At 41.1% G+C, this 22,070-nt stretch overlaps 1 non-coding gene across 1 annotated transcript; it reads right to left on the reverse strand.

Annotated features, from left to right (window-relative positions):
- Nucleotides 1-10,810: 10,810 nt before the first annotated feature.
- On the reverse strand, nt 10,811-10,883 carry TRNAG-CCC (transfer RNA glycine (anticodon CCC)). The gene has a single exon. It is a non-coding gene; the product is annotated as a tRNA-Gly (tRNA).
- Between the last annotated feature and the right edge of the window lie 11,187 nt (nt 10,884-22,070).

A 22,070-nucleotide genomic window follows, 5' to 3' on the forward strand; every position in this document is an offset into this window, starting at 1 on the left:
CTGAGCGGTTGTCTGGGCTGATTTTCGTTCAACAGTTATTTGACTGACATTTGACACTGCTGCCTCTTTAGAATAAGGTCTTTCATAATTCCCTCCCATTTCTCTGCATGATTTCTGTCCATCACTGGGTAAAGCAGAATTATTCCTAATGGATTTTTGATTTGTTCTTTGGGCCCCCATTTTTAGTAAGCACACAAAAAACTATTCATTCACATTGCTACCTTATACTAAACGTTCTTTGTTAAGTTAAAGTCTACAGGCTGGGTAGCATAAATAGCAAAGAAAAAAATTCATTGTACGCCAGGTCTAAGAATCTGGCACTAAATGGTCCTCTAAGGTTTGTTTAAACAAGAAATGTATTAAAAGCGAGACATTTTTCACAGAGATGAGGGTCTTGACCGCAGAAACTTCCTCTCTGAGCCCTGGTCTGGGGCCTTCCCAGGTGGCGCTAATGGTAAAGAATCTGCTTGCCAATGCAGGAGACCTGGGTTTGATCCCTGGGTGGTGTCTGTCTCCTAAAGAAGCAAATGGCAACCCACTCCAGTATTCTTGCCTGAGAAATCCCATGGACAAAAGAGCCTGGATGGCTATAGTCCATGGGGTTGCAGAGAGTCGAATATGACTGCACAAAGATAAGTAGATGGCGGGAGTTTTAGGGAGCCTGTCAGTGAAGTTGCCCTTCAGAGAAGAGCCAATGGGAAGATGCTTCACTTTCGACATTCTACATCTTTTCTCTTTTCTAAGGAGAGTTTCGGCTTTTTTAGGCTTAGCCCATGTCAATCCTGGAGAAGAGGGTCAGAGAAAAGCAGCTGGAAGTGAAAATTATTTACTTTAAGCACTTAAATGGTTCTGTGAAATTATGGTATTCAGTGGCTTTCAATCAAATTGATCTTAATTTTCTAGTCACTTCACTTCTAACTCGATCTTGTAAAATAGCTTCGCCATTAAGGATGCAGAGCTGGGATCAGGACGTTGGTTTTCTGTTCTGCCTAGGATTGCACTGCTCTTCTTTCCTCATCTTTTGCCCACTCCCTGCTGAGACCTCTGTCCATTCCCACCTTGCTGCAAATGATTGCTTGGGAGTTAATTTAATCATGAAATTTAATATTTTACCTCATATTTATTCTGAAGCATTTCTAGGCTTACAGGATGTTTAGAACTGACAGGGTCATTCATTCATTCAGTATCTCATATTTGTGCTTTGTGCAAGGCATTGCCCCAGGCCCTCAGTAGCTTCCCTTCCAATAGTGGAGGTAGAGACGCAGAAAAGCCATTATAACCCGGTCAAACAAATGCTATTATAGAAGCGTGAGCCGGTAATAGGGAAGAACAAATCTGGCTCCATATTGAATCTGTTTCTTTTACTTTAACCTTTGTATTCTATTGCTTTTGATACAAGTTAATTATATTTCCTGTAGCCTGAAATATACAGGATAGCTCATTCTCAAGGCTCTGACCTTTAAAGGTATAAAACTTTCCCATTCATAGAAAGATTAAAAAAAAAAACCTGCAGAATTGTGAGTAACATTTATCTTGTTGGAGGTTTACAGGAACAACATGACCGGACCTATGTGGACAGCTGTTAGAACAAAGGACTCCAGCACCGGGAAGTCTGCAGCAACCAACCACACCCATTCCCCTTTTAGAATAAAAGAAGCCTGGACTCTAACTTGGGTAAGATGGTTCTTTAGGACACTGGTCTACCATCTCAATCTGCTGGCTTTCTGAATAAAGTCACTATTTCTTGCCCCAACAACTCATCTCTCAATCTATCAGTCTATCATGTGGTAAGCAGTATGAGTTGAGATCGGTAACAAGCAAAGCACAGTGGGAAAAAAGGAGAAGTAGTTTCTATCAGGAGAAGATTGTGAAGACTTCCCAGAGCTGGCAGCGAGCAGATCATATTCAGAAAACAGGTGTAGGAATAATGTTTCCATTGGAGAACAATGTGTACAAAGACATGGAGAAGCGGAGGGACCACTAGTGGCTAAGGACAGATTTGAGTATGGTGTCAGCAGTGAAGCCACTGCCAATGACCTTGAAATGCTGGGGTAAAATCTTGAAGGACTTTGTCTATGTGCAAATACAAGAGAATTTATATTTTAAACTAGTAGTGATGGGAAAAACATTGAAGATTTTTTAGCAGATATTTTATGTTAGAATGTCCACTCTGAAACTGAGGGTTATGGATAGGGTAGGAGGTGGAATCAGTGAGATGCAACTCAGGGAAATCTCGAAAGAGGCTAATGCAATAGTCCCAGCAATAGTGAAAGTCTGAGCCAGGGCTCTAGGCATAAAGGGGAGAGATGTTCTGGACTGAACGATTAACTGGGTGGCAAAAGGAAGAAAATAAAATGAACCCAGGCTTTTTTGGCTTCACTAGTGGGATGAAAGATTGTACCATTCACCTACACAAAATCTAGATATTTTCATTCAGGGTTGAATGATGAATTCAGTTTTTTGCTTTCTAGGTTCCAATTAAAAACATGGAATCCTGGAAATATGCCATGTGAAAAATTTGAGACAGGGTCAAGGAAAGAATGGTGGGGTTTTTGCTGTTCAGTTGCTAAATTGTGTATGACTCTGCAATCCCATGGACTGCAGCACACCATACTTCCCATGGATCCCTTCACCAACTCCCGGAGCTTACTCAAACTCATGTCCATTGAGTTGATGCCATCCAACCATCTCATCCTCTGTCGTCCCCTTCTCCTCTGCCTTCAGTATTTCCCAGCATCAGGGTCTTTTCCAATGAGTCAGCTCATCACATCAGGTGGCCAAAATATGGGAGTTTTAGCTTCAGCATCAGTTATTCCAATGAATATTCAGGACTGATATCCTTTAGGATGGACTAGTTTGATCTCCTACAGGCCAAAGGACTCTCAAAAGTTCTCCAATACCACGGTTCGAAAGCACCAATTCTTCACCACTCAGCTTTCTTTATAGTCCAACTCTCATACATCAGTTCAGTTCAGTTGCTTAGTCATGTCCGACTTTTTGCGACCCCAAGGACTGCAGCATGCCAGGCTTCCCTGTCCATCACCAACTCCCAGAATTTACTCCAACTCAAGTCCATCAAGTCGGTGATGCCATCCAACCATCTCTCACATCCATACTCACATCCATAGGGTTGACTGGTTTGATCTCCTTGCTGTCCAGGGGAATCTCAAGTCTTCTCCAACACCACAGTTCAAAAGCATCAGTGGTGGTGTACTCCACACTTAAAGATTAGAAATAATGTCCTCAATTCTGAGTAGATTCCAGGTCCTGCCCTAGATGATTTAGAAGGTTCAGGTGAGGCTTAAGAATCCGTTTATGAAAAGGTCTTTAGGGGATTCTGATTAACAGCTAGAGCTGAGAGCCATAAATCAGTTCAGTTCAGTCGCTCAGTCATGTCCAACTCTTTGCGACCCCATGAATCGCAGCACGCCAGGCCTCCCTGTCCATCACCATCTCCCAGAGTTCACTCAGACTCACGTCCATCGAGTCAGTGATGCCATCCAGCCATCTCATCCTCTGTCATCCCCTTCTCCTCCTGCCCCCAATCCCTCCCAGCATCAAAGTCTTTTCCAATGAGTCAACTCTTCACATGAGGTGGCCAAAGTATTGGAGTTTCAGCTTGAGCATCATTCCTTCCAAAGAAATCCCAGGGCTGATCTCCTTCAGAATGGACTGGTTGGATCTCCTTGCACTCCAAGGGACTCTCAAGAGTCTTCTCCAACACTACAGTTCAAAAGCATCAATTCTTCAGTGCTCAGCTTTCTTCAGAGTCCAACTCTCACATCCATACATGACCACTGGAAAAACCATAGCCTTGACTAGATGGACCTTTGTTGGCAAAGTAATGTCTCTGCTTTTGAATATACTATCTAGGTTGGTCATAACTTTTCTTCCAAGGAGTAAGCGTCTTTTAATTTCATGGCTGCAGTCACCATCTGCAGTGATTTTGGAGCCCAAAAAAATAAACTCTGACACTGTTTCCACTGTTTCCCCATCTATTTCCCCTGTTTCCCCATCTATTTCCCATGAAGTGATGGGACCAGATGCCATGATCTTCATTTTCTGAATGTTGAGCTTTAAGGCAACTTTTTCACTCTCTTCTTTCACTTTCATCAAGAGGCTTTTGAGTTCCTCTTCACTTTCTGCCATAAGGGTGGTGTCATCTGCATATCTGAAGTTATTGATATTTCTCCCAGCAATCTTGATTCCAGCTTGTGCTTCTTCCAGCCCAGCATTTCTCATGATGTACTCTGCATATAAGTTAAATAAGCAGGGTGACAATATACAGCCTTGATGTACTCCTTTTCCTGTTGGGAACCAGTCTGTTGTCCCATGCCATAAATCAAGTCCCACCCTATTCCAGGAAAGAGCTGGAGCCTGAGGTTCATGTGGTGGAATGACTTTCCCAAGGTCACAGAGCTCCCTAGATGCTAAATACAACTCAGATTCCCAAACCATAATCCTTTGTCTGCAGTCTCACTTCTCCATTTAGATTTGATTGTCTTTGTCTTATTTAGATTTAAAAACCACTGGGGATGGTCTGCACTTCTATCTACTCTTTGTAAAGTATGAAGTTATAATAGCCAGTCTGACTAAGCAGCAGATCCAGTGGACTGAGAGACAGTTACCTCTCACATGTTCATGCCACTGGTTTCCTAACAATTCTATCTTTCACAGCACTCCTATTTGTAGAGAGAAAACATTATCAATGACTCAGCCTTGATATTCTGCTAGTAGCTTTTTGCAGAATCTGGTCTTGGACCTAATATCTTCGTGTATAATCTAGACCGTGGAAGAAAAAAAAACAAAACTGCCTCTATTTTTGTGGACGAGAAACAGATCCAGAATCTGCAAGTCCCTAAGCATTTATGGATGATGCAGAAATAAATTCTGGTGGTGCTAGTGGTAAAGAATCCACCTGCCAATTCAGGAGATGCAAGAGACACGGGTTCAATCACAGGCTAGAAAAGGAAATGGCAACCCACTCCAGTATTCTTGCCTGGAAAATTCCATGGACAGAGGAGCCTGGTGGGCTACAGTCCATGGGGCTGCAAGGAGTCAGACACAACAGAGCAACTGAGCATACTTGCAGAAATAAAAGATGAGATTGAGGTGTTTAGAAAAGCTGCTATCTCATTGACTGTGGGAGACCTTCTGTGAGTACCAGGATTTCTCTCTGGTTCTTCAGTCCTTTGGGGCACGTATCTCCCTTGGAATGCGTCACAAGAACATGACTTGCTTGCATCAAAGAAATGGTAGCATAAGCAATGTGTATCACTTCTAGATGGAATAAACACATGCCAAATACCTCCATTCTCCATGCTCTGTGACCCTGCCCCAGCCAACCTAGAAGCCTTGAGTTGAGGTGGTAGCACAACAAAATGGACCAACCTGGACCGTGGAGTGACTCTGATTGGTCAGAGTCCCTCTGATAACCAATGTAGGAAATGTAGTATGAGTGGAAGAGAGAACTCAAAACTATAGTTTTAAGTCACTGAGATTTGGAGATGGTTTGTTTATAGCAGTATAATTTAATGTAATCTGACTAATGCACTGATCAACAGAAAATGCAAAGCAGGCAACGAAAAACCCAAACCTTGAAGTGTCACAAACAGAAAGATCTCTGCAGGCTGCAATGGTCCTAGAAGGCAATGCTGATCAACTAAAATAATGGGACATAGACCGGATGCAGTTCAGCAAAAAAAAATTCAGGATTATGCACTTGGAGTTGAAAAGGGAACATGTTCAAAGGCAAGGTGCCAGCCACTCAAAGGCAGTTGGCTGGAAAATTAAAAGTATAGCTTTAGTGGATAGCCAGCTGACCGGGAGGAATTGTCACAACCCTGCAGTTCTGTTGATTGAAAAAAAAAAAAAAATGCAAGCAGAGAACTGTGGCAAATGAAAAGCATGTCTGTATCATGAGGTAATTGCTACACAGCTCTGCACAGATCAGAACTGTAACGGAGCTGGGCCAGCTCTGATTCTCCATCGCTCAATGGGATTCAGAGAATGTGGAGAGAGTTCAGAGAAAAGCAAAACAGTCATTCAGTGACCAGCAAAGAAGGGCTAAAGACCTGGGATTATTTACCCTAGAGAGAAAAAGCTTCAGGGTCACTTGAGAAGCATCAGCGCTGAACACAGACTTCAGAAGAGCCATGGCATAGAGGATGATGGCTGTTTTCTCTGTTGCCAAGAATACAAAAAGAATGGGCTTATTAATGTTAAGCAAAAGGAAGAATTTCCTAACTCCAAGGCTTGTTTGACACCAGATAGCATGGGAGATTTCTCTCTGGAGGACAGGATAAAGATCAATGTTCTTTTGAAATTTATGGATTCCCTGGGTCCTTCCTGAAGCAAAGGGATGGAAGGTTCACCATCTCACTTTTCTGCCATGAGTCAGGTGATGAATGATGTCCACTGGGGTACACACTCCCATGGGCATGCTGATGTTTTACATAACTCCCAGTATGCTACTGGTGGCTATACTTTTCCTTCTCTCAAGAAAACATCAAAAACAAGAGAGAGCCGTATTGTGATCAGGATCACTGTAAATCCTCTTTTTTTGAAAAGGAAAATGTAAGTGTCAATTTTTTAAACTCTTGTTTGTAAAAATAACCTGTGCTGTGATAATTCAACATTTATTTAACAAATGGTAATTGAGTCAGGGGTGTGTGTGTGTGTGTGTGTGTGTGTGTGTGTGTGTGTTGGGTAGGGGATGTCTAAGGCTAAATCAACATGCAGTTACAATTCAGTGCAATACATGCTATTATGTGGAAAATGCAACCTGTTGTGAGACCATGGGGAGGGGTTGTCTAGGTGGTACTTGAAGGTCCAGGAAGGACATCAAAGAAAGGCGTGTATGAGCTGAAGTCCACAGTGGGAAGGAGAGAAAAGTTGGTTAATAGCAGAAAAAAGGGAAGAAAGCAGGAGAAAAGGCCTGTGTGAAAGCCTGGAGGCTGGACACATCCAGAGGAATAGAGAAATGGGAAAATACCTGAACACAGACCTGGGGCTGAGGAGAGTGGGCGAGACAGGAGTCAAGGTAGGTTGCAGGAGCGAGGGCACTGGGTCCTGTCTGCCATACTGAGAGGCTCAGTTCCCAGGAGCATCATGGGGCCAGCACACTGTGATTTGTGGGGATGGACGTGATCATGTTGATATTTCAGAAAGTTTATATATTTTTCTGGCAATCGTGTAGAAAACTGATCGTTGGAAACACTTTGAAATTAATCTGGCCTGGATTTGAATCTATGTTCTATATGATTCAGTTCAGTTCAGTCACTCAGTCATGTCCGACTCTTTGCGATCCCATGGACTGCAGCAAGCCAGACTTCCCTGTCTATCACCAACTCCCGGAGTTTACTCAAGCTCATGTCCATTGAGTCGGTGATGCCATCCAACCATCTCATCCTCTGTCGTACCCTTCTCCTCCCACCTTCAATCTTTGCCAGCATCAGGGTCTTTTCAAATGAGTCAGCTCTTTGCATCAGGTGGCCAAAGTATTGGAGTTTCAGCTTTAGCATCAGTCCTTCCAATGAATATTCAAGACTGATTTCCTTTAAGATGGACTGGTTGGATCTCCTTCTTTTCCAAGGGACTCTCAAGGGTCTTCTCCAACACCACAGTTCAAAAGTATCAATTCTTCCACGCTCAGCTTTCTTTATAGTCCAGCTCTCACATCCATACATGACTATTGGGAAAACCATAGCTTTGACTAGACGGATCTTTGTTGGCAAAGTAATGTCTCTGCTTTTGAATATGCTGTCTAGGTTGGTCATAGTTTTTCTTCCAAGGAGCAAGTGTCTTTTCATTTCAGGGCTGCAGTCACCATCTGCAGTGATTTTGGAGCCCAAAAAAATAAACTCTGACACTGTTTCCACTGTTTCCCCATCTATTTGCCATGAAGTGATGGGACCAGGTGCCATGATCTTAGTTTTCTGAATGTCGAGTTTTAAGCCAGCTTTTTCACTCTCCTCTTTCACTTTCATCAACAGGCTTTTTAGTTCCTCTTCACTTTCTGCCATAAGGGTGGTGTCATCTGCATATCTGAAGTTATTGATATTTCTCCCAGCAGTCTTGATTCCAGCTTGTGCTTCACCCAGCCCAGCATTTTTCATGATGTACTCTGCATAGAAGTTAAATAAGCAGGGTGACAATATACAGCCTTGACATACTCCTTTCCTGATTTGGAACCAGTCTGTTGTTCCATGTCCAGTTCTAACTGTTGCTTCTTGATCTGCATACAGATTTCTCAGGAGGCAGGTCAGATGGTCTGGTATTCCCATCTCTTTATGAATTTTCCACAGCTTATTGTGATCCACACAGTCAAAGGCTTTGGCATAGTCAATAAAGCAGAAGTAGGTATATTTCTGGAACTCTCTTGCTTTTTTGATGATCCAACAGATGTTGGCAATTTGACCTCTGGTTCTGTATGATTAGCTATAAAATTTTTGGCAAATTAATCTTGTTGAGTCTCAGTTTTCTCATCTGTGAAACAGACATCATAATGTCTGTCTGGCAGGGTGTCTCTGAGAATAAACTTAAGAACTGTATGGAAGAGGCCTTCTGATTCCAAGGTGAGTGCTCGACGAACTTCAGCTCCCTTCCCTATGAATTTATAATCAATCAGCAAATGATAAAGGTATTTGACACAGTGCAGAATCAAACACTTTTTTTCATTTGAGAGTGATTATTGCAGGGATTGGGCTTCCCCAGTGGCTCAGTGGTAAAGAATCCATCCGTAATGTGGGAAATGCAGGGGACGTGGGTTCGATCTCAGGGTCAGGAAATTCCCCTGAAGGAGGAAGTAGAAACCTGCTCCAGTATTCTTGCCTCAGGAATCCCATGGACAGAGGAGCCTGGCAGCGTACAGTCCACAGGGTTGCAAAGAGTCAGATAGGACAGAGCGACAGAACACACACTCGCTTGCATCACGGGGGTAGTTTCTGGAATCCTCTGGACACGATAAAGATCAGACTAGATTTTCCTGCAGCTCTTTAACCATTTTTGTGGTTCTTTGTAGAATCCTCTCCAGTGTTTTTAAAATTCCTCTTCAGTTGTGGAGACCACAGCTAGATTAGTCACTGGAGAGAATTTGTGACTATTGGATCAACATTGTGTAGTCACTCTAGCTGCTGCCTAGCCATATAAACCCAGTCAGCTGGTCCCAGCTGACCAATAGGTTGTGTTCCAGGAGTTCAATAGTATGTGGGTGGTTTGGAACACAGAAAGCCTTTCCCCATAGAAACAGACTTATAGATAGTGGCTTGTTTCCCAGGCCAGTGTGTAAAAGTCTGTGTGCAGTCAGCACGCACAGCTGAACCAGGGCCTGGCGGTAATAGTCACTAAAGCCCTTGACTTGCCTAAATCCCAGTGGGACTCCTAGTGCCATGGAGGCCTGAGAACCTCTGAACCCCTGCAACCCCACGACCTCTGAGAGAGGTAAGAAATGGGCTGACAGCCTTTTCGGAAACCATAATTTGCAACATTATTTTGAAGAACACTTCTTTGAACTAGACTTTTACTTGCAATTGGGGCTATTAGCGTATAAGCAAGAAATCGAGAATTATCTTATGATAAGGGGCTTCCCTGATGACTCAGATGGTAAAGTATCCACCTGCAATGCAGGAGATCCGGGTTCGATCCCTGGGTTGGGAAGATCTCCTGGAGAATGGAATGGCTACCCACTCCAGTATTCTTCCCTGGAGAATTCCATGGACAGAGGAGCCTGGTGGGCTACCACCCATTGGGTCACAAAGAATTGGATACTACTGAGCGACTAACATACATACACTCCTTATGATAAATACACCTACAATATGCTGGACACTTTTCCTAAATCTACCTTAATTATTTTTAATCCTCATGATAATCTTATAAGAAAAATACTCTTCTTATTTTGCTGGTGTCTTAAGAAGATTTATGGCCCTGGAACAGGCAGGTAGAAGGTGGTGAGAGCGATGTGGGAACCAGGCAAACATGCAAAGCTGAGAGCTTTTCACTGCACAACACTGCCTCCCAGTGGAGTGTTCTTGACACATAACCCAGAGTCACTAAATCAAGCACATATGATCTCCCCTTGAAGTAACAAGTTCTTCATTCATACGTCCAACAAAGAATCTTTGAGTGCTTCCAATGAGCGAGGCCTTGGGAACGCAAAATCAAACTAGACTTGGTGCTCTTACAGAGTAGTTGAGAAAAAGAACAAGTAAACCAAGAGTTGAAATCAATGAGACAAGAATATGATCAAATTAAAAAAAAAAATTACCCAGAAGAGAAATTAATCAGACTAGGGTGGTTGTCATGGTAATCCAGAAAGGCTTCCTGGAGACGGTGAGATGAGCTGAGTTTTGAAGAATGAGTTGGAGTTAGATGTAAATCTAATGACAAAGGGTTGAAGGATTGTCCCTCTATTCAGAAGGAACAGCATATTTAAATGCACAGGGACACTGAACACATCAAAAATATGTCAAGCAGGGATTTTCCTGGTGAGTCAGTAGCTAAGACTCTGCATTATCAATGCAGAGAGCCCAGGTTCGATCTCTGATCAGGAAACTAGATCCCACATGCTATAAATAAGACACAGGGCAGCCAAATAAATAAATATAAAAATAAATATCTTTAAATATGTTAAGTATTTCTTTGACCCATCTGATTTGTGATACGTCAGCACCATGCAAACATGGAGTAGCTGATAATTTACCTTGTGGGACAGTAGGCAAGTGAAAATAGCATTTATTATAGCTTTTTGTAAGAAAAAAAATTATGTATTTGGCTATGCTGGGTCTTAGTTGCAGCATGCAGGATCTAGTTCCCTGACAAGGGATTGAACCTGGGCCCCCTGCGTTGGGAGCACAGAGTCTTAGCCACTGGACCACCAGGGAAGTCTCTGTTATAGCTTTAATTTGCCTTTATTTCATAGTGATGTTCTTAGATTCTTTATATATATAAGTATATATACATGTATTTTTTCTGTGAAAGGTGTATATTTTATTGATTTCTCTATTGGGCATTTTGATCATTCAAATATTTGATTTGCAAGGAAATGAAAACACTAATTTGAAAAGAAACCTGTACCCATGTTCACTGCAGCATTATTGACAATAGCCAAGACATGGAAATAAACTGTGTCTATCATTGGATGAATAGATAAAGAAGCTGTGACACACACACACAGACACAATGGAAAATTAAAAAGAAATGGAAAAATAAAAAGAGAGGGAAATCTTGCCATTTGTGACTCATGGATGGAATTTGAGGGCATAATGTTAAGTGAAGTAAGTGAGGCAGAGAAAAACAAAGAATATGATCTCACTTACATGTGAAATCTAAAAAAAAATAAAAACATCTTGAACTCGTAGACACAGAAACAGATAGGTAGTTGCCAGAGACAGGGGGTGGTGAGTGGGCAAAATGGGTGAAGGTAGTTGAAAGCTACAAAGTTCCAGTTATAAAATAAATGTCACTGGGATAAAACATACAACCTAATGATCATGGTTAATAATACTGTGCTGTATATTTGAAAGTTGCTGAAAGAATAGATCTTAAAAATTCTCATCACAAGAAAAAAATGTGTGTCTATATATAGTGATGGATATTAACTAGATTTACTGTGATCATTTTGCAACATTTACGAATACTGAATCATTATGTTGTACCTCTGCCAGTAATACAGTGTTACATGTCAGTCTCACCTCAATTAAAGCTTTGATTTGTAAGAGCTCCTAACTCATGGTATGATCCTTTTATCTTTCAATTAAAAAAAAATCCTTTCCTAAAAACCTTCCCCAACTTGGACTATTTTTTAAAACTTAGGTTCTCGTTTTACCTTCACATCTTTGATCCAGCTGAAATTTGGTCCACTCAGTGTAAGGAATCTGGTAGTAACGCCACTGTATTTCCCATCCTGCCTTGCAGCTTTTTGCCCTCAAGGCTGGGAGCCAGGAGCCAGGCTCCACAGGTGAACCTGGAGCAGAGATGGGCTTCATCTCAAGTGATAGGAGTCTAAGAAAGCTGGGGTCATACGTATGGGCCGCAGCTGGGAGGAGGGTAGTCGTTCACTCTGGCAGGATGGAGATGAAAGCAACTCAGACCAAGGAGCTGAGAGCAACTCCAGAACCAAGTCTAAGCTGCCTGGTGCCTCTTCACCACATGCCCCCAGCCCCCCGACTCCATTTCTGTTGAATAAGAAAACCTGGTCTTTGATGCAGACAGCAATAAACCTGCTACAGGAGAGTGAGCTCACAGAGAGCCAACCACACACACACACACACACACACACACACACACACACACACGCACACATCCCTCAACAAAAGAAAATAAACAAAACAAAAATTCCAAAGCACAAGACGAAAATTAGCACTAAGGAAACCGACACAGGGAAAGGGGGAGAGATAAATTGGGAGACTGAGATTGACATATATGCACTGCTATATATAAAATAGATTACTATTAAAAACCTACTGTATAGCCCAGGGAACTCTACTCAACACCCTGTAATAATCTGCATAGGTAAAGAATCTTAAAAAAGAGTGAATCTCTGTATATGTATGATGGGTTCACTTTGCTATGCACCTGAAACCAACACAACATTGCAAATCAACTATACTCCAGTAAAAATTAATTAAAAATAAGAATTCAATAGGGTTTAGACAGGGAAATCAAAATACATTTTGAAAATCAGTAAGTCTATATTTCCAAAGCAAATGACATTTAAAATTTGTAAAACAGAAAAAAAAACCCCAAAAAACCCAGAAAGCTGACACACTAAACAAGGTAATTTAACTACTACTGAAAAAAAAAACAAAAAAAAAACAAAACACTGGCAGCCTTTCCACCAAAATCTCTTTTCAGTCTATGAGGACTTGTCTCATTGTAACTTCAGCTGTGCTCACTCACACCCCAGATAACTAAGCCACTTCTCTGCTCCTACCCTCCTCATCTCTGTATGGCTTTACCCTTCCAATATCCTGAGCATGTCTCCCACCCCTCCTCAACCCATCAAACCCTTGGCCATTTGAAAACCCCTACACCCTCTACCTCATTTGTGAATGCTCCCTTTGGCTTCTTGTTCTAAGCTTAACATGGACATCCACTCCCGCAGGTCACTGCTACCCAGTCATTCTCTTCCCAAGCCCCGCCTCTTGCACCCTGGCACTTCTGAGCCTGAAGCTGTCCTCCTCTTCCCTCATTGATGCTTCCAGGCCATTCCCCACATCCTGCCTAGATTCATTCAGCTTTAACCTCATATTGTATTATCACTTGGTTCAGTAATTGGAGCTCCCAGCTCACTGTCAGTCTCTTCAAGTTCATTCTTGTCTTGGTTCTCGGTGATTTTTAACATACACACTGATGGGCACGTCCATACCCAGGCCTCTCAGAATCTTGAGCCCCCCATATCATCTTTCCCTCCCCATCTGCACTCACCTCTGTGGTCATTCTCTAGACTTTCTCGATACCAGTCACCACGACCCCTCCAGGCCCTGCACTCTCTGAGACCTCCTGTCTCTCCAGCTTGCTTTTTAAAACACCGAAGTATGTGACATATAACATCATATTAGTCACAAGCGTACAACACAATGATTTGTACATTTGTACAATGATTTGTATAGCATGATAATATATACATAATCATTTGTATATATTACAAAATATCACCCCAATAAATCGAGTTAACATCTATTACCACACAGTTACAATTTTTCACCCTGTGATGAGAACTTTTAAGACTCATTCTTTTAGCAGCTTTCAAATATACAACACATTATTGTTAACTGTAGCCACGATGTGACACGTGACATCCCCAGGATGTATTTATTTTATAACTGGAAGTTTGTACCTTTTGACCCTTTTCATCTATTTCACCGATACCCCATTCCCCACCTCTGTCTGCTCTCTGTATCTAATGAACTTGTTTTTTTTCCCCCAAGATTCCACATGTAAGTGAGACATGTAAGTCTTTGTCTCTCTCTCTCTGACTTATTTCACTTAGTGTAATGCCTTCAAGTTCCGTCCATATTGTCCCAAATGGCAACATTTCTTCCTGTCTTATGACTGAATAATATTCCATTCATTATTTCTTTATCCATTCATCCACTGATGGTCACTTAGGTTTTTTCTATATCTTGGCTATTTTAAATAATACAGCTATACACGGAGGTTCCAGCTCACTTTTCCTAGAAACTCAATCCCCATCTTTTCACTGCCCCATTCTCCCCCATACCCTCTCTTCTTATGCAAGTTAAATTCCATAATCAAATAGTAAAATTACTCCTTTGCATGTACTGTAAATTACCAAGGCCCTTTCTCACTTATACTAGAAATTTAATCATATATTATATATACTTTTGTGTCTGGCTTCTTTGCTCAATATTGTATTTATGAAATACTTCTTTTTGTTTGAGCAGTTTATTTTCATTTTGTATAGCATCCTATAATACGAATACCCCATGACTTATTTCTTCATTATGCACTTGCTTTTGGCTAGTGCTCCTGTGAACATCCTACCACCTTCTGTGCATATGTTTCTATTTGGAGTGGAATTGCTGAGTCACTAGGAATGCACTTCTTCAGCTTTAATAGGTGATGCTAAACTGCTTCATGGTGGTGGTACTAATTAATTTATAATCCCATTTGCAGTGTATGAAAGTTCCAGTGGCAAACATTTTTTCTTACATTTGTATTGTCAATCCTTTTAACGTTAGCCATCCTGGTGAGATTGTAATTGTGTAACATTGGGATTTTAAATTTGCATTTCTTTGATTAAGGAGGTAAAGCACTGTCATACATATTTATTGGCCATTTGGAGAACACTCTTGTGAAGTATCTTGTGCATTTTACCAATGGGTTGTCTGTGTTTTCATGTTGATTTCTATGAGTTCTTCATAGGACTGTGAGTTAAATGTGTTGCAAATAACCTCTCCCACTCTGTTGCTTACCCTTTCATTCTCCTGCTTTTTTGATGAATAAGAAGTCTTAATTTTAGGGAACTCTCATTTATCAATCTTTTCCTCTGTGGTTAAGAGTCTGTGGTTTTAAGAACTATTTAAGAAATCTTTTTCTACCCTGAGGTTATGAAGTTAATCTATATTCTCTTCTAGATTTATTTTGTTGCCTTTCACATTTGAATCTACAAATATTCTGGAAATTTGGTGTGAGGTAGTATTCAGCGTTATTTAATTTTTTTCTATTTGGAAATTGTCTCAGAACTACTTGTTGAACTGTTACTCTCTGTGACGTATCATACCTTCGTTGGGCTTCCCAAGTGGTGCAGTTGTTAAGGAATCCACCTGCCAATGGAGGAGACCATTTGATCCCTGGGTCAGGAAGATCCCCTGAAGAAGGAAATGGCGATTCACTTCAATTATTGCCTGGGAAATCCCATGGACTGAGGAGCCTGGTGGGCTGCAGTCCATGGGGTGGCAAAGACTTGGACATGACTGAGTGGCTGAGCATGAACACACACACATAACTTTGCTGTGAATGGCAAGTATATAGATGTGAGGGTCTGTTTCTCTTTCATTTAATAAGGTTTGTTTTTAGAAGAATGTATCCATTTCATTCAAATTTTCAATTGTGCTGCTGTAAAATTGTTCATAACATACTTCTGTCTTTTCAGTGTCTGAAAGATCAATAATGATATTTCCCTTTTCAATTTTGACATTGATAATTTGCCTTTTTTCCTTTTAAAGTCAGTCTCACTAGAGATTTATCAATTTTGTAAGTATTTTCAAAGACCAATTTTTGGCTTTTCTATTCTTTTATTTTAAACTTTCTGTATCCTTATGTTATAAACAAAGTTGAGCATATATGTGTCTATCTACCCATATCTAATAGTCTAGGATCAAATTATATGAAGAAAAAAGTATGCTCATATATACAGTTTATAATATATTCATACAAATTAAATGCCTCAGTGGGGTAAAAAATTACAGTACTATACAATCTGTGGTTGATTGAAACTTGTGCTGTTTAAGGGTCAACTGTAAAGTAATATAAGAAAGGCACTTAGAATGGGACACCGACATGTAATAAGTGCTCAGGAAATGATAGCTGATCTTTTAAAATTCTCTTATTTTTAGTTTTTTGCTTATATTTTGTGCTAGGTGTTGTCTTATAAATAGCAAGTCAGTGAGTGTTGTTTTTAAAATGTGGTTTGGGAATTCCCTGGCAGTCCAGTGGTTAGAACTCAGCATTCCACTGCCAAGGGCCTGGGGTTTAATTCCTGGTAAGGGAACTAAGATCCCAAAAACTGAGTCACAGCCAAAAAGAAAAAACTGTTTTTATTAAAAATAAACATCCAGAAAGCACACAAACTGTAAATCGATGGATATTCATAAAGTGAACAGAGCTGTGGAAACAGTCTTTAGATCAAGCACACCCAGAAACTCTCAACTTGCCTCCTTCCAGGCACTGGCCTCACCAAGGACACCATTTCTAACAGCACAGATGGCTTCACATTGTTTTGAATTTTATCTGAATGGATTTATATAATGTGTGCAACTTCATGTCTCGGCTCTTTTGCTCAACATTACGTTTGTGAGATTTGTCCACATTTGTAGGTGCAGCTGCCCTTACTCACTCTTATTGCTGCATAATACTTTATCATGTGATGTATCACAGTATAGGTTTGCAAGACTCTGGAGAGTCCCCTGGACAGCAAGGCAATCAAGCTAGTCAATCATAAAGGAAATCAATCCTGAATACTCATTAGAAGGACTTATGCTGAGGCTGAAGCTCCAATATTTTGGTTGCCTGATATGAACAGCTGACTCTTGGAAAAGACCCTGATGCTGGGAAAGATTGAGGGCAGAAGGAGAAGAGGGCATCAGAGGATGAGATGGCTGGATGGCATCACCAATACAATGGACATGAACTTGGGCAAACTCCGGGAGATGGTGAGGGACAGGGAGACTTGACGTGCTGCCGTCCACAGGGTCATGAAGAGTCAGACATGACTGGGCAACTGAAGAACAACAAATATGGTTGATGGTCTTTTGGTCTTTCTTGGTTAGGATTATCTCAAATGTGCTGCTGTGAACACTCTTATGCACGTATTTTAGTGAACCTCATATGCATGGTGGTTGGGAATATGCCTTGAGATGGAATCACTGGCTCACAGGATATGCATTTTTTCAATTTTACAATGCACTGTTAAATTGTTCTACAGAGGGACTGTACCAGTTTACACTCCCACAAACCTTGCCTTTTAATAGGAGTTTGTAATTGTCATAACTGTTATGACCAATGTCATGTTATTTTGTGGTTTTGTTTTTGGTTTCCTTGCTGTTCTTATATATTTAGTTCTCCTTTCAGTATAAACAGAACTTTGTTTTGCTTGCCTTTTGAAATAACTTGGAGGATAAAGAATCTGTTTTTAATTTTACTAATGGTTGCTATACGGCAATTCACAATCATTGTCACAAGTCTAATTATCAAAATTACAATAAAAACAATTATGTTGACTCGCTTTTCACGAAAGGCAAAGATTGCAGTGCTTTTGCTCCCTTCCCTGAGTCCTGTCTTCAAGACATTAATGTTGTGTCATAAATTCTATCATCTAAAACTTAGCCCATCAGACAGGTGCTAATTTGTAGGGCTTGATATTGGCCCATATTAAATTGATCCAATGGCACAATGCCATTGACCTTGAATACTGTTGTAAGAAAAGCTATGAAACTCCTGATTGTAATTATGAGGATCTTGTTCATTGCATTACTGTGTTTTCCCAGCAAGGCATTGTTCCCAGATCTCAGAATCAGAAATTGTGCTTTTCATGAGCATGTGGCTTATTTTTACCTTACAAACCCAGATATTTTCCTTTTTATAACACTGACTTGTAGGAAATTCAGAATATATTGGGTTAGCCAAAAGTTTCTTTCAAGTTTTCCCGTAAGCCAGGAAAAACCCAAATGAACTTTTGCCCACCCAATATTTTATTTCTCTATCTTTATATTTTTGAAAACAATATTATACTCTTTTGGAAATGAGACAAAATATGAATCAGTGTGGCAGGGCAAAGATGGCTTCCATGTCAATGGTGGTTATCTCCAGGGAGAGAAGTGAGAATGAGAAAAATAAAAAGTGAAAATAGCTTATTCATTTGCATTATTTAAGTATAAATTTGTATGTCATTGGTATAACTTTAAAAAGAAGTATGTGTACATTGAAAAGAAAGAAACTAAAGGCAAATACATGTAGGAGCTGGGATAGAACTCCCTAAGACTTGAAACCATATAGAAATGATATAGTGATCTGACCCAATATTTCAAAACTTTTTCTCCAGAAGAAACACTAAAAACAAAGTCCCCAAATCAGTAGACTACTGACAGATGAGATTAAAAACAAATGTTATAGACAAAGATGAATAACCTCAAAATATAATGAGCTTCTATTAATCAAGAAGAAAATGAGAAAGAGCTAATAAAAATGAGCTAATAAAATAGGATATAAACAAGCAAATCAATAAGAAGAATGATAAAGGACCTATTAACATATATTAGTTAAACTAATAAGAAATGAAGAAACGCAAATCAAAAATAAATTTTCTATTTCAATTTAAGTTTTTCACTTATCAGATGGGGAAATATTCAAAAAATGCATATAACTGATGTAGGTGAGGGGGAAAAGAGCATGCTATGGATGGTTATAAAAATAGCACAGCCTATGGGAAGGATAATTGTGTACTATATGAACTAACAATCCCATTTTTTAGACTATTGTACAAATACACGAAGATGCATAAATATATATACATATATACATGCATATATGCAGGCCTTCACAGACTTGCACTGCAGTATTATTTGTAGGAATACAGATAGTAGAAATTATTTAAATGATCATTTTGGGATAAATTTATTAATGGAACACTAAGCATCTAATGTGGAAAATTCTGAAAGAGATGGGAATACCAGACCACCTGACCTGCCTGTTGAGAAACCTGTATGCAGGTCAGGAAGCAACAATTAGAACTGGACATGAAACAACAGACTGGTTCCAAATAGGAAAAGGAGTTTGGCAAGGTGTATATTGTCACCCTGCTTATTTAACTTCTATGCAGAGTACATCATAAGAAACGCTGGGCTGGAAGAAGCACAAGCTGGAATCAAGATTGCTGGGAGAAATATCAGTAACTTCAGATGTGCAGATGACACCACCCTTATGGCAGAAAGTGAAGAGGAACTAAAAAGCCTCTTGACGAAAGTGAAAGAGGAGAGTGAAAAAGTTGGCTTAAAGCTCAGCATTCAGAAAACTAAGATCATGGCATCTCATCCTATCACTTCATGGCAAATAGATGGGTAAACAGTGGAAACAATGACAGACTTTATTTTGGGGGGCTCCAACATCACTGCAGATGGTGACTGCAGCCCTGAAATTAAAAGACGCTAGCTCCTTGGAAGAAAAGCTATGACCAACCTGCTGCTGCTGCTAAGTCGCTTCAATCGTGTTCAACTCTGTGCAGCCCCATAGACGGCAGCCCACCAGGCTCCCCTGTCCCTGGGATTCTCCAGGCAAGAACACTGGAGTGGGTTGCCATTTCCTTCTCCAATGCATGAAAGTGAAAAGTGAAAGGGAAGTCACTCAGTCATGTCTGACTCTTAGCAATCCCATGGACTGCAGCCTACCAGGCTCCTCCATCCATAGGATTTTCCAAGCAAGAGTACTGGAGTGGGGTGCCATTGAACAGGGACATTACTTTGCCAATAAAGGTCCATCTAGTCAAAGCTATGGTTTTTCTAGTAGTCATGTATGGATGTGAGAGTTTGACTATAAATAAAGCTGAGCACCGAAGAATTGATGCTTTTGAACTGTGGTGTTGGAGAAGACTCTTGTGAGTCCCTTAGACAGCAAGGAGATCAAACCAGTCCATCTTAAAGGAAATCAGTCCTGAATATTCCTTGGAATAACTGATTCTGAAGTTGAAACTTCAATACTTTGGCCACCTGATGCAAAGAACTGACTCATTTGAAAAGACCCTGATGCTGGGAAAAATTGAAGGCGGGAGGAGAAGGGGACGACAGAGGACGAGATGGTTGAATAGCATCACTAACTTGACAGACATGAGTTTGAGTAAGCTCTGGGAGTTGGTGATGGACAGGGAAGCCTGGTGTGCTTTAGTCCATGGGTCACAAAGAGTCAGACACAATTGAACAACTGCTGAACTGAACTGAAGTATCTAATAACAAAAATACGGTAGTTTTATCTATCAGTTCAGTTCAGTCGCTCAGTCGTGTCCAACTCTTTGCAACCCCATGAATCACAGCACACCAAGCCTCCCTGTCCATCACCAACTCCCGGAGTTCACTCAAACTCACGTCCATCGAGTTGGTGATGTGATCCAGCCATTTCATCCTCTCTTGTCCCCTTCTCAATCCTGCCCCCAATCCCTCCCAGCATCAGAGTCTTTTCCAATGAGTCAACTCTTTGCATGAAGTGGCCAAAGTTTTGGAGTTTCAGCTTTAGCATCATTCCTTCCAAAGAACACTCAAGACTGATCTCCTTTAGAATGGACTGGTTGGATCTCCTTGCAGTCCAAGGGACTCTCAAGAGTCTTCTCCAACACCACAGTTCAAAAGCGTCAGTTCTTCGGCCCTCAGCTTTCTTCATAATCCAACTCTTACATCCATACATGACTACTGGAAAAACCGTAGCCTTGACTAGATGGACCTTTGTTGGCAAAGTAACGTCTCTGCTTTTGAATACTCTATCTAGGTTGGTCATAACTTTCCTTCCAAGGAGTAAGCGTCTTTTAATTTCATGGCTGCAGTCACCATCTGCAGTGATTTTGGAGCCCCCCCAAATAAAGTCTGACAGTGTTTAACATATTATGGCACGATTAACATATTGTGGGCTTTTTTAGGTCAGTATAGATAAAACTTTTCATACTGTAGAAGGGAATGAACAGTATGAAAAGTTTTGTCTATACTGACCTGAAAAAGCCCACGATATGTTAATCATGGTTGAATGAAAGAATGAGAAGATGGAAATACATAACCTGAATGAAAGCTCAAGTGGATCAAAACTAGATATTAAATAACCTCTGGGCTCAGAGGGCACCAGAGAGGGTTCTGGCTTCCTCCACCTTCCTTAGGGTTTGACAAGTAGGCAGTGTAGTCTTAAGTTTCCCAGGTGTTGCAGTGGTAAAGAACCCTTGTGTCAGTGCAGAAGATGCAAAAGGTGTGGGTTTGATCCCTGGGTGGGGAAGATCCTCTGGAGTGGGAATTGGCATTCTTCCACTCTGCTTCTTACCTGGAAAATTCCATGGACAGAGGAGCCTGGCAGATTACAGTCAGTTGGGTCTCAAAGAGTCGAACTACAGGACTATGCCTTTGTAGTCTTAAGGGGGCACTGGCCCTTCAAGATTAGCATGGGGCTAGTTTGCCTGAGAGGATTATAGTGTCCTAGGGGTGTTCGTGTGTGTGTGTGTGTGTGTGCACATGCACATGTGTAAGAGCTTTGTTGCCTGTACCTTTGTTTGAGATCGGGTTGTGAATTGGGTTCTGTTTTTACTCGCCCGCTCTTCCCCCTCTCTGCAACCACCCGTAAGGACCTAGCACCTAGCCAGGGAAGCCAAACAGGATCTTGAAGAAAAGCCAGAACTCCCCCAAACCAGTAAGGCTCCCTCTCCGCACAAAGACTGCCTCCACCTTTCCAAAACGTGTTCTCAAATTTTGCACCGTCCCTTCCATTCTGGATCTGCTTCCAAACCCTCACCTCTGATGAGAGGGGAGCCTGAGTTCTCAAGGTGCAAGGGCACCAAGAAAGGAGTCAGGTATCTGTTTCTATGCTTGGGCCTGATCTAAACTTCTCCTGGTCTGTGTGGTAGGACTGCTTTTCTCCACTTCTCATTGCCAATGATCCCATAGCTCATGAGGAGCCTGGCAGGCTACAGTCTGTGGGGTCACAAAGAGTCAGACACTGCTGAGCCATTAAGCACAGGACAGCACAGCACAGGAAGGTCCTAGGAAGTGAGTGGATGCGGTTGACAAAAGATGTAGGGCAGCACTACCTGTGTCTCCTGGCCCCTCTGCACCCTGCCCCCGACACACACCCTTTAACAAGATACA

The sequence above is a fragment of the Budorcas taxicolor genome, chromosome 14 (genome assembly GCF_023091745.1).
Source record: "Budorcas taxicolor isolate Tak-1 chromosome 14, Takin1.1, whole genome shotgun sequence".
Classification (NCBI taxonomy): Eukaryota; Metazoa; Chordata; class Mammalia; order Artiodactyla; family Bovidae; genus Budorcas; species Budorcas taxicolor.